Below are 18003 nucleotides of genomic sequence, written 5' to 3' on the forward strand. Positions count from 1 at the left end.
CTGAGAATTTTAGTTAGAAGCTCTTTCTAAAATAACACATTATTTGTTATTTGATATTTTGGTAGAGACAGATAAGGTGAGCTTATTATGGAGTGGCAGTAACAACTTCATAGTTTGGGCTAGTTTCCAATTACAAGCCTGATTTTCAACCCCTTCTCTCTCCCCACACACAGCTACCCCCAACAAAGTTAATCCTCCTAAAATTTCACATACTACATCTCATTCTAGTCAGGAAATTTAAATTTTGGCTCATATCCCTACAATGGTTTGGTCTATAAACTTCATGTTTCTTTCGATTTGTTGACTTTGGTGGGCTTTGGGAGTGGGTGGTTGTGGGGGAGAGCAGAAGATATCAAAGGCCAAGATTTTCAGAAACTTTTGATTTTCCTAGTGATTCTGGGTATCCAACTTGAGACCTTAAGGGATCCAAATTGTAAGAAAGGACTGATCACCTCTCCTCTGAAAATCTGGCTCCTTTAAAAGGTGTCCCAAGTTGGATACTAAAGCTCATTGGTCACTTTTGAAAATCTTGGTGTCATAGTTAGGGGACTAGCTGCACTTCAGGCCTCTGAGTGCAGCCCCACAGTGTACTGTAGCTCAAAGCCTGGTCTATAAACCAGGCTTGCCCTGCAGGGCTGACAGTGTTTGGGTACCTGCACAGTTCTTCCCTTAGGGAGGCTGTAATTGGTTGTATACAATGAGACAGCCTTCTTAAAACCAGAATATTATTTATTTTAATAGTAGGAACAAAGCAGTTAAAATTTTTAAAAGGATTTTAAGAAGACGTGTAGACTATTGATCTTACCTAAAGGCTTCCGTTCCCATCCCCTGATTGTATCCTAGGCAGGACTAACTTCTTCAGGCACCCTTAGTGGAGAGTCACGTATCTCAGTCTGTTTCCCCTAAACAGCTACCCTTGGTCGAATGTTCCCTTTTAAACCCACCAGAGTTCTTTTGATTGCCTGGGATCACAGGCCTTTTCCTGTCCTGGTCCAAAACACTTTTGTAAGGTAGCTAAAGGGGAGGCAAAAATCAAAGCTAGTAGTCTAGGCATTGTCCCTTAACAATTCTCCCTTCACCTTCTCCCCCTACACCCCCCGACACACTTTAGCCTCCAGCCCTCCACCCACCTGCCAAGTTTTGTGCAACTCCATGTCTTATCCCAGTTTCTGCTCGCTGCAAGGTTTATTGGCCGTAAGCTGAAGTTTACAGTCATGTGCAAATTATTTCATGAGCTAATTTACATAAAATGTTACATGGATCTGCATGGAACTTGGAAGCTATGAATATGACTAGGAAGCAGAGGTAGGGGTCTTAAGGAGTAGAGGGAAGAGTGTTCCTTCTCGAGAACTGGGAAATTGTATTTCACTGCTCAGCAATGGGGATCTGTCCTCTCGCCTCCTAAATTTCAGCTGACTACAGAGAAAGGAAGAGAAGTAGCAGAGGAGAGTGACTGTTGCAGGCCTCACCAGTGGTGTAATGGTAAAAAAAATAAGTGGGTAGACTAACAAACTGTTTACCTGCGTTTACCCATAACTACAATACTGAGCCTCTCAGAACTTCACCACCACCCTGCTTGCAGGCTATTGATTAGTGAAGCATCTCAGTAGGCAATGTCTCTTGGCTTGCCTCTGTCTGCCCTCCCCCTCCCCCGGTAGGCAGGCAGGGGGTTGAAGAAGCGGACACTTGTTCACAGCCAGCTCAACTCTTACCCTGCCTGAGCTCCTCTTCCCTTCCCAGCTAGCTCTGTGTCACAATAGGGCAGAGTTAGGAACCTGCCGGCTGCCTGAGTAGACAAAGAGCTGTGCAGATTGGAGAATGGAGTCCCAGCTGCTGGCCTGCCAGCAGGCCGCAACTTCTTCTCCTTCCCCCTTGGGGGACAGATACAGTGAGTAAGTTGGAGAGGAGGAAGCCTTAGGGATGGGCAAAGCATGGATGAACAGGGGCACTTGGGAGACAAAGCCTTTGGGATGGAGGTGCTCATTTGTTTGAATAGATGGGGAACAGAAGGTGTAGGCGAGGGAGATTGGGCAGGGTGGGGGAGATCTGGAAGAGGTGTGAAGATGGGTGTCTGGATTGACCCCGGAGCCCTGGGAGAAGCAGAGCAAAAGAAAATAGAGAAAAATGAGGGACGGGGGTCATAAAGCAAAGTGAGATCATGGGAGGCAGAGTGGTGAACCATCATAGGTGTAAATTTGAAACCTTTGGGGTAGAAGAATATTAGGTGTTGGGTAGAGGGACTGGAGGATTTTGCAAAAAGAAGAACAGGAGTACTTGTGGCACCTTAGAGACTAACAAATTTATTAGAGCATAAGTTTTCGTGGACTACAGCCCACTTCTTCGGATGCATATAGAATGGAACATATATTGAGGATTTTGGAAGAGGAAATAGAAAGATAGCTGAAAAGAAAGACTGACGATGAAAAAGAGCTGCCCTTCCCTTTCCCCTGCATGGATGGCACTGATAGTTTCCCAGTCCACTAAGGAGCAAGGAGAAGTATGTCCTGAACAGTGAAGAAATGGGTTCCCTCAGCCTCCCAGTGCAAATGTCTGTAGAATGAAAAAGGCAGTCCTTAGCTTTCTGCACAAGGTCAGAGGAAGGGGGAAAGGGACAGATTCCTAAAGTCCCTGTGAGACTCTGTAGTCCTATCAGAGTTGAGGTGTTTGGGCAGATAGGGGCCTCAGTTCTTATTGCTTTCAGAAAGAGACACTTGGTCCAAAATTCAGAAACAGCAGGAGCTCTGCCTATTTTACTGATAAAAACTCTGTTTCAAGGCCAATGGGGGCGGCGGGAAGCCGTGGCCAGCATATCCCTCGGCCCGCTCTGCTTCCCACAGCCCCCATTGGCCTGGAGCGGTGAACCACGGCCAGTGGGAGCCGTGATCGGCCGAACCTGCGAACGCGGCAGGTAAACAAACTGGCCCACCCCGTCAGGGTGCTTACCCTGGCGAGCCGCATGCCATAGGTTGCCGACCCCTGGTCTTGGGCCTTGAATGTGCATGTGAGCTCCCCCAAAGCAGTGCATGATAGCAAGGTAAACTAAAGTTACACACAAAGAGCTGGCAAATATACCTAATAAACAAAGTATTTGTTCCCCTCTCATTTAAAAAAAAAAAGAGTAATCAGAGATTATTGGTAACAAAATTTATAATAATTCTGTCAATTCTCATATTTGCCTATGTCCTTTTAAGGTTCAGAATGATTCTTCTGTGATACAAAAGTGCCATCTACTGTACCAAGTTATTGCACAGCTTCGATGGCAGTAATAAATGATGCCTCAAAAAATAGCATCAAAATACTATGTTTCAGTTGGCAGTCACTCCAATAGCTGTGTGGAAGTGCCTCAGGTACTGAGTGAAAATGGTTAGTTTTTGCTAGAAGTGTTAGTCCAACATGAAAATCCTCGTCATTATTAATGAGAAAGTCACCACCTAAAAAATGTCTTTTCCCAAACTTGGGAACAAAAGCATTGTTTTAATGGCTGACATCCCTAGGGAAAACTGTATTTTATATATAAACATTAAAAAAAACTATGCTAAATGAAAAGGTTGCAAAGTCAAACACTCAAGTTAGGAAAGAACAGAACTAAGGTTGCCTGTGTAACCTTACATTTTGCCACCTTATGCATATACAGTAGGATAAAAAATGTTAATTACTGATCACATACTTTTCATGTAATTAAAGACTACTATAATACATATCCACAAGGTGGCTGAATTAAAGTTGCAGAGGCAACCTTAAGTCAGTCCTTTCCTAGCTTGAGTGTTTTACTTTGCAACCTTATTTATCTTTTTATAGTTTTTTTTTAACTGTAGTTCCCTAATTTTTAAAACAAAATTGAAATATCAGAAATCCTATTATGTGGGGCCATATTGACCCCCAACTTTGGTCACCAGCAGGGGTCAGACCTTTAGAGCGCAGCATAGTTTTAACAGAGTAACTGGTAGCAGCAGTAGGTTGAGTATATGGTTAGGCACTAGAGGGGGTGCGACACACTTTGCCAGTGAGTTTCAGAGCTGTTTGCTGACAAAGGAATGCAGAGATTCAAGACTCCTGGGTTCAGTTCCAAGCTCTAGAGGGGACTGTGCACTCATGGTTATAGACCCCTGGCTCCCTCTCCCTTACTCCCAGTTCCTATGCTAGTTCCCCCACTCCTGTATACCCCCTCAAGTCCCTGGCTGCTACTCCTTCTCCTGCCTCTCATCCTCTGGCTCCTACATATAGAATTGAATACAGCTATCAGAGCACGGCTCATTCCAGATATTTTTTAATATGCCAGACATGTCAGTATCATTTCTAGCTCATGGTTAGCCTACACACACACACTCTAAAACTCAGGCCATTCCCCTGCCCAATTCTCCTCCACCACCCTTTCTCCTCCATTTACAAAGTTTAGGCTCCAATCCTGCAGTGAGCACCACGTGGGCAGATTCATGTGTGTTCCTGCAACCCCACTGAGGGCCTCAGTCTGTTAAAAGAAATATCTCTTATTTCTTCTCATTTTCTTCTGATATGGTACTGGAGATTGTTTTTTAAAATAAAAGACATCAGCTTGAAGACAAAGTTTCCATTTCAAAATTGCATGTAGTAGTATTACTTGTAATATCTGAGATTTTTATAAAACACAAAAAACAAATTTTCTCCTCCACCCCAAGTTTGTTTTCTTGCTTTGACTGTACATAAAGTGCTGTCAATTCAGTTTCTCTATTTTGTCTTGCATTGCTCATGTGCCTCTTCTGGCCAGGCCCTGTGAAAGGGTGTTCAACAGCAGAAGAGCTGAAACTGAAAAAATAGCAGGTAGGTGTATGCAGAGATGAAGGGAAGGGAGAAGCAGGTGTGCTTCTGAACATTTGGTGTTGCTCCTGCCTAAAAGACTCTTATAATCATCAGCATGAAGCAGGAAAGGAGATTTCCATGTTTTGAAAAGGTCAGAACATACTATTTAAAGGGCGCTCCCTGAACGTTTCTTTTTGGAAATTAAAGAACTCCTATTGACAGTGTCCCTGTAAGAGTTTTCAAAAGGGAATGTGAAATTTAGGCCATATTTCTTCTAATTCCCCTTTCACAGCTGTTTTGATGGAGGGTAAGTAACTTTCAGCCTTAACATTTAGGCCTTGTCTACACTGGCAAGTTTCTGCATGTAAAGCAACTTTCTGCGCTGTAACTCCCAAAGTGGACACACTGCCATGCAGTGTGCAGAAACTGTGCAGTTGTAGCGTTGTAAAAAAACCACCCCAACAAGAGACGTACAGCTTTCTGCGCAGGGGCTACAGTGCTGCAGTGCCAGTATAGATACCATCGTTGATTACAGTGCTGCAGTTGGCCTGTGGGAGGCCCACAATGCCTGTTTTCGCCTCTCTGGTCATCAGTTTGAACTCTACTGCCCTACCCTCAGGTGACCAATCATCATCATCCCCACCCTGTAAATTCCTTTGGAATTTTGAAAGTCACCTTCCTGTTTGCTCAGTGATGTGTGCAGTGGTCTCAGCGCACCTTTCCAGGTGGCCATCCCTGCTCCATGCACCAGGCGATCCCCCGTTTGGAGCAATGCCAAGCTGCTGGACCTCATCAGCATTTGGGGAGAGGAGGATGTCCAGTCCCAACTGCGCTGCAGCTATAGGAATTATGATACCCACGGACAGATTTCACGATGCATGACAGAAAGGGGCCATGACCAGGACACATTGCAGTGCAGGGTCAAAGTGAAGGAGCTGCGGAATGCCTACCACAAGGTATGGGAGGCAAACTGCCACTCCGATGCTACATCCACGAACTGCCGATTCTACAAAGAGCTGGATGTGATGTTTGGCAGTAACCCCACCTCCACTGCGAAGACTACTGTGGATACTTCGGTGACTCACGTGTCAGTCGAAAGTGGACCGAGGCAGGAGGAGAAAATCTTGGATGAGGATGTGGAGGGGGACCCAAAGGGAGAGGATGATTCTGAGGTCAGAGATGCATGCAGTCAGGAGCTCTTTTCTACTCTGGAGGAGGCTAGCCAGTCACAGCTGTCAGATGTTGGCGAATTACAAACAGGAGAGGAGGCCCCTGGTAAGTGGATTTGATTTTGGGAATCACTGAAGCGAGTTGTTGGGGGAGGAGGATTGCAGAAAGCAGGCTTGTCTCCCACCGCATGCCTAGTCAGAGTGGCAGAACAGGCTGTTGATTGACTCCCTCACTTCACAGGAATCTCCCTCAGAGATCTCCAGAAAACTCTCGTGGAGATACTGAGCAATCCGCTGCCGCAGGTTCTTCGGCAGAGCTGCTTTGTTTCTTGGTAACTTTCCTGCGCCACCGTGCTGTCACAGGGGAAGGGAAGGGGAACCATTGCTTCACACAAGCGAGCCATATAAGGGCCAGGGCGGAAGCCGCAGTCTTGGGAAGACCCTCCCTTGATTCACTGCCTACCCTCAGCAGTGAGATATCTTCCATAAAGGTCACATCCTGTGGAAAGTCTGGGGACAGGAATGATTATCAGGCCCACCCTACAGTGCTGGCTCTCCCCAAGAGCCATGTGCCCAGTGTACAGCAGGATCTGGGAAGAGTGATTTATCCTGCCCTGCCTTGCAGCTACTCACATTTTGGGGGTCTTGCAGCTCATGTGTGCTTGCCTGGGGTCAGCCAGTTAGTGACAGGTGTGAGAGGACAGCCTGTGTTTTAAATCAGTGTTGTGTGTGTTGCAAACAATATTGCTTCTGTAAATGTTGCATTTAAATTTCACAGAGATGACATTGGGAGCCCTGCCTCACTCTTTGTTATCAGCAGCTGAATGGCTGCGCAGAATTAGAAAGCAGCAAAGAATAACTAAGGAGGACTTTCTGCATGATTTTATGATGCACTTCGCCGCCGAGAAACAGAAATTGAAAGAGTGATGGGATAGTGAGAAAAGGGACTGAAAAGAGAACGCGGTATGCCAGAATGAAGCCACAAAGCGGCTCTTAAAAGTTATGGAGCGCCAAGCAGACACGCTTTAGGTGATACTAGTTCTTCAAACCAAGCAGTTCCGTACCCACCCTCCCATGCAGCTGCTGTCGCAAAACTCTTTCCCATGCTGTAGCCACCACCAACACACTCTTATCAACCTCCTGGCTCCAGTTTATACCCGCAGCATTCCACTCCTCCCCTCTCACAGTCCAGCACTGTGGACTCCCACTACCCACTGCACTTGACACCCATCCCTCTGCAGTTTGGCCCTGCTGAAGTACAGCACCCGCTGCATTGTACTCCAAAGGAGAAGGTTGGATACGATCCTTAGACATACACAAACCTTTAGCCACCCCGGGACCCCACCTCCTCGTGGGACCTTCCCTTCCACCACCACCCTTGGTGTTTATGGGTTTTTTTGTTTGACTGTCTCCTCCGGTTGTTGGTTTTGAATAAAAGAGTTGTGTTGGTTTCAAAGAAATCTTTAGTCTATTAATTGAAAGCAAACAGAGCCCTGCAAAGCAACAGACAATTATGTTAAACCTTCATATTGTATCATCTGCACCAATCACAAGCACCTCCTAGCATTACAAGCACTGCACTCCTGAGCATAGCAACAAATATTAGTGGCTTTCAGTTTCAAACTGCTGCCTCAAGGCATCCCTGCTCCTTATGGCCCCGCGCTATGCCCCTCTAATAGCCCTGGTCTCAAACAGCCTCCAGGCGCTGAGCCTCTGCAGTCCAGCTAACTTTCACCCTTCCCTTCACAAATATTATGGAGCTTACAGCACGCGGCTATAAGCATAGGAATATTGTCATCAGCCAGGTCCAGCTTCCCATAGAGACAGCGCCAGCAGGCTTTTAAACAGCCAAAAGCACACTCAACAGTCATTCTGCATTTGCTCAGCCTGTTGTTGAACCGCTCCTTGCTGCTGTCAAGTTGCCCCGTGTATGGCTTCATAAGCCATGGCATTGAGGGGTAGGCGGAGTCTCCCAGGATCACAATGGGCATTTCAACTTCCTCTACAGTGAACTTCTGGTCCGGAAAGAAAGTCCCTGCTTGCAGCTTCCTGAACAGGCCAACATTCCAAAAGATGCTTGCGTCATGTGCCTTTTTGCACCAGCCTGCGTTAATGTCCGTGAAACGCCCACGGTGATCCACAAGCGCCTGGAGAACCATTGAGAAATACCCCTTGCGATTAATGTACTCGGTGGCTAGGTGGTCTGGTGCCAGAATTGGAATATGCATGCCATCTATCGCCCTACCGCAGTTAGGGAAGTCCATTTGTGCAAAGCCATCTACAATGTCACGCATGTTGCCCAGAATCACAGTCTTTCGGAGCAGGTCATGATTAATGGCCCTGCAGACTTCCGTCAACATGAGTCCAATGATCGACTTTCCCACTCCGAACTGGTTAGCAACCGATCGGTAGCAGTCTGGAGTAGCCAGCTTCCACAATGCAATCGCCACCTACTTCTCCAGTGGCAGGGTAGCTCTCGTTCTCATGTTCTTGTGCCAGAGGGCTGGGGTGAGCTCATCACACAGTCCCAGGAATGTGACTTTCCTCATCCAAAAGTTCTGCAGCCACTGCTCGTTATCCCAGATATGTATCACAATGTGATCCCACCACTCAGTGCTTATTTCCCGAGCCCAAAAGCGTCATTCCACTGTGGTTAGCACCTCAGTGAATGCCACAAGCAATCTTGTGTCGTAGTACTATGCATGGTGAGATCAATGTTGCACTCCTCTTGCCTTTGTAGTTTAAGGAATAACTCCACTGCCACTCGTGATGTGTTGGTCAGTGCGAGCAGCATACTGGTCAACAGTTCGGGATCCATTCCTGCCGCCCAAAGAGGCAGAGCGTGCAGTACACAAACCGTTGAAAGATAGTGCCAAATGCGGTCAGAAGCACAGGGATTGCTGGGATGCGAAGCAATGCATCATGGGACATGAGGCAGGACCCAGGATGCCCCATGACCCCCACTGCCGTCCCACAGCTCTTAGCGGCAGAAAAGAAAGAGGGGCTCTATGGGATAGCTGCCCAGAGTGCACCGCTCCAAATACTGCTGCAAGTGCCACAAGTGTGAAAATGCTATTGCGCAGGCAGCTGACAGTGTGAACACACAACAGCGGTTTCCCTTCAACGCTCTCTGAGCGGCGCTGTAACTCCTGGCACTGTAACACTGCCAGTGTAGACATGCCCTTATAAATCAATTTAGTTTAACCTAAAACTAATGTGAACTACATACACCATCTGCGATAGGACAAAAAGTAAACTGCAAAATATGTTTTGACTATCAAAACATGGGCGTGTGGAATTGAGAGACATTAACAGGCATTTTTTTTTCATGCTTGTCCTAATCAGTGAAGTCATAAATGCTATAGTAGGAGCAGGAAAGACACAGAAAAATAGAACAGAGGTGCTAGGACAGTTAGAAGGAATCTGATGCCTGAAGCCACTGGAAGGATTTACAGCATGTCTGACAAAAGACTAATCAAATGGATGCCACCTACTTTTACCCTACAGATTTTAACAGCTTTGAGATGTGTCCTTTGGCAGAATAACTGTCAAATTGTCAGCTGCTAACTCTACTGTTTATGTTATTTGGCTTATAATGCTGCTGTTTAATTACATTGGTGCTCTTTTTTCCCCTTACACATACTCAGCTGAGGTATCTTAAAGTCTGAAAATTACCCTTCATTTGAAAATTAATAATATCAAACCATCCACCCGCTATAAGTTAAACTTCCTATAGTATAAGCTGCTCTACACAGCTCTGAGATGCACTGAAGCTGAGCAGGTCCCCATTGTTTACCCTTCTTTATCAGTGTACATTGTGGCTCATAGACTTGTGCAAGTTCAGTTGTTTGTAAAAGGGCATTTGTTGCCAACGTTCATCAATAGAATAAAACAGATGTTTAAGGAGGCAAAACTTCTGATTTATTTAGCCAAACCACTCCTTGAGATTCTTAATGTAAAACTTTCAGCTTCTGATCACTTAGAAACTGCATGACTAATAGAGCCACATCGAATAACTTTGATTCCAGAAAAAAAAAAATTGGGGGGGAAATATAGTTTTATTATAGTGGAGTTGCACTTAAGGGTATGTCTACACGACGAGAGTAGTTCGATTTTACTTAAAGCGAATTTGTGGAACCGATATTACGAAGTCAGACGTGTGTATCCACACTAAGGACAGTAATTCGACTTTGTGAGTCCACACTAACGGGGCAAGCATCGACATTGGAAGCGGTGCACTGTGGGCAGCTATCCCACAGTTTCCACAGTCCCTGCTGCCCACTGGAATTCTGGGTCGAGCTCCCAATGCCTGCTGGGGCAAAAAATGTGTCGAGGGTGCTTTTGGGTAACTGTCGTCATTCAACCCTCACTCCCGCCCTCCCTCCGTGAAAGCGCCGGCGGGCAATCAGTTCGTGCACTTTTCTGGTGATTGACAGCGCGGACGCCACAGCACTGCAAGCATGGATCCTGCTGCGATCATTGCTGCAGTTATGGCCGTTGTCAACACCTCGCACCCTATCATCCACCTTTTTCAGAGGCAGATGCTGAGCAATCGGGCGGGGAGGCTACGGCAGCGCGGTGAGGACATTAAGTCTGAGAGGGGCACAGACCTCTCACAAAGCACGGGACCCCGCGCCGTGAACATCATGGTGGGAATGAGTCATGTTGATGCTGTGGAATGGTGATTCTGGGCCCGGGAAATAAGCACGGACTGGTGGGACCAGATAGTGCTGCAGGTCTGGGATGAATCACAGTGGCTGCGAAACTTTCGCATGCGGAAGGGAACTTTCCTGGAACTTTGTGAGTTGCTGTCCCCTGCCCTGAAGCGCAAAGACACCCGGATGCGAGCAGCCCTGACTGTCCAGAAGCGAGTGGCCATAGCCCTCTGGAAGCTTGCAACGCCAGACAGCTACCGGTCAGTCGCGAACCAATTTGGAGTGGGCAAATCTACCGTGGGGGTTGCTGTGATGCAAGTAGCCAACGCAATCGTTGAGCTACTGCTCTCAAAGGTAGTGACCCTGGGAAACATGCAGGTGATCATAGATGGCTTCGCTGCGATGGGATTCCCAAACTGCTGTGGGGCTATAGATGGAACTCACATCCCTATCCTGGGACCGGACCACCAGGCCAGCCAGTACATTAACCGAAAGGGCTACTTTTCAATGGTGCTGCAAGCACTGGTGGACCATAGGGGACGTTTTACCAACATCAACGTTGGATGGCCAGGCAAGGTTCATGATGCTCGCGTTTTCAGGAAGTCTGGTCTGTTTAGGCTGCAGGAAGGTATTTACTTCCCGGACCACAAAATAACTGTTGGGGATGTGGATCCTCGGGGACCCAGCCTACCCGCTAATGCCCTGGCTCATGAAGCCCTATACAGGCGCCCTGGACAGTGAAAAAGAACTCTTCAACTACCGGCTGAGCAAGTGCAGAATGGTGGTGGAGTGTACTTTTGGACGTCTGAAGGGGAGATGGAGAAGCTTACTGACTTGCTCTGATCTCAGCGAAACCAATATCCCCATTGTTATTGCAGCTTGCTGTGTGCTCCACAATCTCTGTGAGAGCAAGGGGGGGACGTTTATGGCAGGGTGGGAGGTTGAGGCAAATCGCCTGGCTGCTGATTACACCCAGCCAGACACCCGGGCGATTAGAAGAGCCCAGCGGGACGTGCTGTGCATCCGGGAAGCTTTGAAAGCTAGGTTCCAGAGTGAGCAGGGTAAGCTGTGACTATTAAGTTTGTTTAAACAGAAGCTGAACCTGCCCCTGTTTCTTTACCCACTTAATGTTGACTATCCTCTCCAGTTACCAACCTCCTTCCCCCCCCTTCCAACACACCTTTAAAAATAAAATAAATGAAACTTTGTTCATTAACACCGTTTTCTTTATTAAGGATTTCCTGGTAAAGTGTTGAAACTGGAACGCAGACTGTGGTGGAGAGTGGGTGGAGTGATGGAAAGGATGCTTCTAAACTCAAGGAATGACAGGCTCCTGCTCCTAGAGCGGTCTGCAGTGGTGGACTGGTTGTTTCAACGGAGTCTGCCACCCTCCTTTTCGGGACTCTGTGTGTGGGGGTTATGTGACTTTGTGGCGGGGGAGGGCGGTTACAGATCCCCTGCTGCGTAGCTCTATCATCCAGGCTAAGGACTGCTGCATAAGATCTGTAACCGCCCTCCCCCGCCACAAACTCACATAGCGCCCCCCCCCAGACCATGAAAACCACCTCCCAGACTGACCAGGGAGCCTAGTGACTGCAATGTGTGTGTGACCTTCTGCTGAACCTGCCCCCGTGTCTGTACCCTGGTAAAGGTGACTGTCCTCTCCAATTACCAACCCCTTTCCCCCCCTTCAAACACACTCTCCTCTAAAAGAACATGACGGAAACAGTGATTAACATAAACATATTTTTTATTAACAACTACACAGTTAGGGGATGAAACTGGGACGGGGGCTTGGGTGAGGTGCTTTTGGAGTGAAGGAAAGGACTTATTAAATCTTTGGGAATGAGAGTCTTCTGCTACTTGAGCAGTCTGCAGGGGTGGAGTGACTGTTTTCACGGCCCCTGCCGCCCCTCCTTCTTGGGACTTTGGGTGAGGGGGGGATGGGACTTTGTGGTGGGGGAGGGCGGTTAGAGATAGAATACAGCAGGGCACTGTCCTGCCTCCAGTCCTGCAGAACATCTACAAGGCGCCGGAGCGTGTCCGTTTGCTCCCTCATTAGTCCAAGCAGCGTTTGAGTCGCCTGCTGGTCTTCCTGCCGCCACCTGTCCTCCCGTTCGCTGTGTGATCGCTGGTATTGCGACATGTTCTCCCTCCACTGGGTCTGCTGTGCCGCCTCGGAGCCCATAAGTTCTGAGAACATCTTGTCCCGTGTCCTTCTCTTTCGTCGCCTGATCTGCGCCAGCCTCTGGAAGGGGGATGCCGGGGTAGCTCGGGAGACACTCGCAGCTGTGGGATGGGAAAAAGGGAGTGAATTCCTCACAAAGATACAGTTTTGCGAACAATGAATATAGTCTTTTTCTGTGAACAAGACCATGCACAGTACCTATCACATGCGCACTCAGTACAAGGTCGAATTTTCGGACTTCCCATTGAGTGCCTGGGGTCTTGCTGTACAGATCACACAAGCGGGGCCGGACAACGGAATTCGGCTAGCAGGCGGACATGGTAAGCCGTAGACTTTTGGCTGCTTAAAGCTTAATTTATAGCAGTGCCCTCCTTTCACGTTCCAAGCAATGCTCCTAGCGTTGGCCAGTTCCTGCTGCCGGCAATCCGGCCAGCATGAACTCTGCCCCTGTCCCACCCCTGTTGCGGCTGTCCCCGGGAAAGATCCCTGCATGCTGCCCCTGTCCCGCCTCCACCGCGCGGCTGTAAACGGCCGGTTACAGTTATGTAAAGGAACAGGCAATCAGTCCCAATACTAACATTCCCCTAATTCAAAGCAGGTCACCATGAGTGATATCACTCTGATGAGGATTTCGGAGACAGAGAAAGAGCGCATGCTGCGTGAATGCCAGCAAACACCAGGGCTGTATGCCGCCATGCATTGCGAGGCAATGATCCCGGAGTACTTGCTGCTAGCCTGGCGCAGAAAAGTTTCCTACCATGGAGGACGCAATAAGGCCGCTCTCCCCAGGAACCTGATGCAAAGGCTTTCACAATATCTCCAGGAGAGCTTCATGGAGATGTCCCTTGAGGATTTCTGCTTTATCCCTGGACATATTGACAGAATTTTCCAGTAGCTGCACTGGCAAGGACTAAAAACTAAAGCGCCTAGGGCAAACTAATCATGAAAAACCCATTGTTAAGATACCATTCTTATTCTGTTCAAAATAAATGTTTAAAACACTTACCTACTGATCTTTCCCCTGATTCACGGTCCGGGTTACCGCCTTGGGAGGGTTGGTAGGGGATCTCCGTGAGGGTGATGAAGAGATCCTTGCTGTCGGGGAAATCAGCGTTGAAAGCGCTATCGACTGCCTTGTCCTCCTCATCTCCTTCCTCATCTTCCCTGTCCGCGAACATCTCCGAGGAAGCGGCCGTCGACAATACCCCATCGTCAGAGTCCACGGACAGTGGTGGGGTAGTGGTGGCGGCCGCACCTCGAATGGAATGCAGTGCCTCGTAGAAACGGCATGTCTGGGGCTGGTATCTGGAGCATCCGTTTGACTCTTTGGTCTTCTGGTACCCTTGTCTCAGCTCCTTGATTTTCACGTGGCACTGCGTTGCATCCCGGCTGTATCCTCTCTCAGTTATGGCTTTTGAGATCTTCTCAGAGATCTTCGCATTCCGTTTTTTCGATCGCAGCTCCGAAAGCACGGACTCATCGCCCCACACAGTGGTCAGATCCAAGACTTCCCGATCAGTCCATGCTGGGGCCCTCTTTCTATTCTGCGATTGCATGATCACCTCTGCTAGAGAGCTCTGCATCATTGCCAGTGCTGCTGAGCTCGCCACCATGTCCAAACAGGAAATGAGATTCAAACTGGCCAGACAGGAAAAGGAATTCAAATTTTCCTGGGGCTTTTCCTGTGTTGCTGGTGGCTGGTCAGAGCATCCGAGCTCGGACTGCTGTCCAGAGCGTCAACAGAGTGGTGCACTGTGGGATAGCTCCCAGAGCTATTAGCGTTGAATTCCATCCACACCTACCCTAATTCGACATGGCCATGTCGAATTTAGCGCTACTCCCCTCGTCGGGGAGGAGTACAGAAATTGATTTAAAGAGACCTCTATGTCGAAATAAATAGCTTCGTTGTGTGGACTGGTACAGGGTTAATTCGAGTTAACGCTGCTAAATTCGACATAACCTCCTAGTGTAGACCAGGCCAAAGTAAGGCTGCTATAGTTTATAATGGAAATATGGTAATGGGGATTGGAGGAAGTTTTACTATTTCCAAATACACCATACTATGATATAATATAAGTTTGTATTCTTGGCTGCCATTTATTTAAGAGCATGTAAAAATCGTCTAAATTCAGTACATTGATTCTGTGCCCGAAACAGGGTGTAGAACCTTTCGCACCCAGGCCTTTTGTTTAAATATGGCCCAAGCTGGTAATGACGACTTTTTTTTTTCCTATGAAAAATGCAGATTCAGATCAACCAAAACGTTTTGCAACTTCATGTCAATTTCAGTGAGGTGTTTTGGTTCAAACAAACAAGAATTTTAGAAATGCCAAAACAATTACATTATCTACATTATTCTACATTATCAAAACAAAATGTTGAGATTTTTTGGGGGGCTAGATTCACAAGGGGAAGTAGGTATCATTGACAAAACCAGGGAGGAGACAGTGTCCCCTTATGCCCAATAGCCCCATGTCAGGACAGTCACCTAGGATGTGGGAGATTACCAGTTTGACTTCCTGTTCTGGAGAAGGAACTGGAACCCAGGTGTCCCATCTCCTAGGTGAATGCCCGAATCACTAGACCGTAGAGTCATTTGCTCATTCTGGCCCAATGACTATTCAAGTATTTTATACAAAGTGGAACAGCTTTAATAGGAGAGCGAGACCCATACCAAAATCGCCTATAACCATTTTGCCAAGGCAGTAACCTAGGAGTGGGGTGACTTGGATTCAAGTCTCTGTTCCAGAGCAGGGATCCAGACTTAGGTCTCCTATATCTCCGGTGAGTGCCCTGCCCACAGGGAATAAAAGAGGGCTCTACCTCTGCCTCAGTTTCCTGAATCTAGCCCTTCATTTCCTTTGCTTCTATTAAAAAAGTTTAAAATAATTGAAACAAATTGTTTTGGATCAAACAATGTTTTTTGGTCCAACTTTCAGTCAATTCTGGTTTCTGTTTGACCTCAACTGAATTTTTAATTTTTTTTTTCAGAACTGCCAGTGAATTGAAAAATCAGTTATTCACAAAGCTCTAGTTGTAATGCATTCTAAAAGCTGTAGCTACTTCCTGGTTGAAAGGACCCTAGCCTCGTGTCTGATGGAGGTTGAATGTAGATCAAATACTACTTCTATACCTGTCAATTTCAACTGATGCAGCCTTAGGAAAGAGGGTGCTGAAGTCTACAGTTCCTAAATAAAATCCCATTGTTTACAAGGGCTGAGGCCTGGTCTACACTAAAAAAAAAAAAAAATAGGTTGACTCAGCTATGTCACTCAGGGGTGTGAAAAATCCGCACCCCTGAGCGATGTAGTTAAGCTGATGTAACCCCTAGTGTAGACCATGCTAGGTTGACAAAGAATTCTTCCATTGACTTAGCTACTGACTCTTGGGAAGATGGGTTACTTATGCCAATGGGAGAACCACTCCTGTTGGTGTAGGTAGTGTCTGCACTGAAGGTAGTATCTATACCTAGCCATTGATGTAGTAATAGTAAACACTAGAATGAACGTGGATATTGATTTAAAAATTGAGTATATGGAAATAAAAAAAACAAAAAAGTGACAATTATATTAGGTAAATATATAAGAGTGGAGAGAGAAGAGGCAAAGAGAAATGAGAGCTTAAGGAAAGAAAAAAAAAGAGAGAGAATGGGATCTTGAAATCTGAGTTCATTCATTCAACGTTAGGAAAGACTGCTTTGTCTGAAGCCCAGGCTTTTGTGAGCCCAACTTTGGCTCTTTGATGAACTTAATTAATAAAAAAAGGAGACAAATCTAACAAGCACTGTTTGAAGTCAGGAAGAAAGCCTCAGTATAAACATTCTAGTACTTTCACATCACTGAATTCATATTTAACTGCACTATGGCATAAGTTAGTGATAAATATTTTCCATCAAACTGCACTGAAAAATGCAGTGAGGGGTTCAATGCTTAAATTGAAGATAAAATTGAAGAATCTGGAAGTGATAGCACTTTACCAGACTATATAAACTTTACTTCATTTTCACAAGAAAAATCCAACAAGCATTAGAGCTGGTCAAAAAATTCATAGAAGTCAGTTTTCACTTGTTCCAGTTATTAGTATTTAGTATTATTTTCCAGTAGGGTGACCAGACGGCCCGATTTTATCGGGACTGTCCCGATATTTCCTTGTTTGTCCCATGTCCCGACTGATGTGCGGTCGGGACACTGAACAAACAAGGAAATGCTCGCGCTCCCCCCTCCCACCCCCGCCCTGACTCCGCCCCCTCTTCCCGAACAGGCTCAGGGGGTTCGGGCCTGGGCGCCAGAGCCGTAGCCGCAGCCGCCGAGCTTGGCCATGGGCCGCTTCCTCCCCCCCGCGGCAGTGGGAGCTGCAGCAGTGGCTGCGCCCGAGTCCCGCTGCCGGGGGGGGGAGAACAGCCGCTGCCTGGCCCCGTGGGCCGCTCCCCTACTCTCCCTACCGCCCGACTGAGTCCTGCCTGCTCGGGGCCAGGCTGGACTCACTCACCCTGGCCCCCTGCTTTCCCTGCGTCTCCCGGGCCTCCCTCCAGCACTTGTGGAGGAAGGGTGTTTGTTTTGTTTTTTTTGCCCCCCCCCCCCGCCCCACATCCTGATATTTGACTTGGGCGATCTGGTCACCCTATTTTCCAGTAACGTAAAGCGATGCTAGGAGCTTCACAAATAAGGCACATTCCCTGTTCTGAAGTTTGCAGTTTAAAAATAAGAGGAGATGAAACACATGTCATCCATACTTTGTTCACAAGAAGGAAGGAAAGGGAAAGGGAGTTTAAAAGATTATGTAGTTACTAATATATGTTGTGGGCACAGTTCCTAATTATCTATCCAGTACTTATTTGTTTTACTTCAATAGTTGAAAGTTGAGCTTGAGTGACAAGTGAGAGAATATGAAGAAGGGAGATGATGGTGAGGAGGAAAAAGTTGGAAGACAATGTTAAGGCGAGGAGGAAGAGGGTGGGAGGCATAATAAGGCAGGGCATACTGGTGAGGACAGACTGTCATTGCCTGTTGCTAATAGAGACTAGAGCCCTGGATTGTCTAGTATGCTGTTGAACTTGAAAGAATGGAGGTTGAAGTCTGAGGCAGGAGAGTGTATAAAGGTGCTGCTGTAGGGATTCCAGGAAAGATGAAAGAGCTCCAAAAAACTATCTTCATTTTTTTTAAAAATGGTAGTAATAAGGTAATTCATAGTTATGTAGTGCTTTGTAGCCATAGAT

The sequence above is a fragment of the Chrysemys picta genome, chromosome 1 (assembly GCF_011386835.1).
Source record: "Chrysemys picta bellii isolate R12L10 chromosome 1, ASM1138683v2, whole genome shotgun sequence".
Taxonomy (NCBI): Eukaryota; Metazoa; Chordata; order Testudines; family Emydidae; genus Chrysemys; species Chrysemys picta.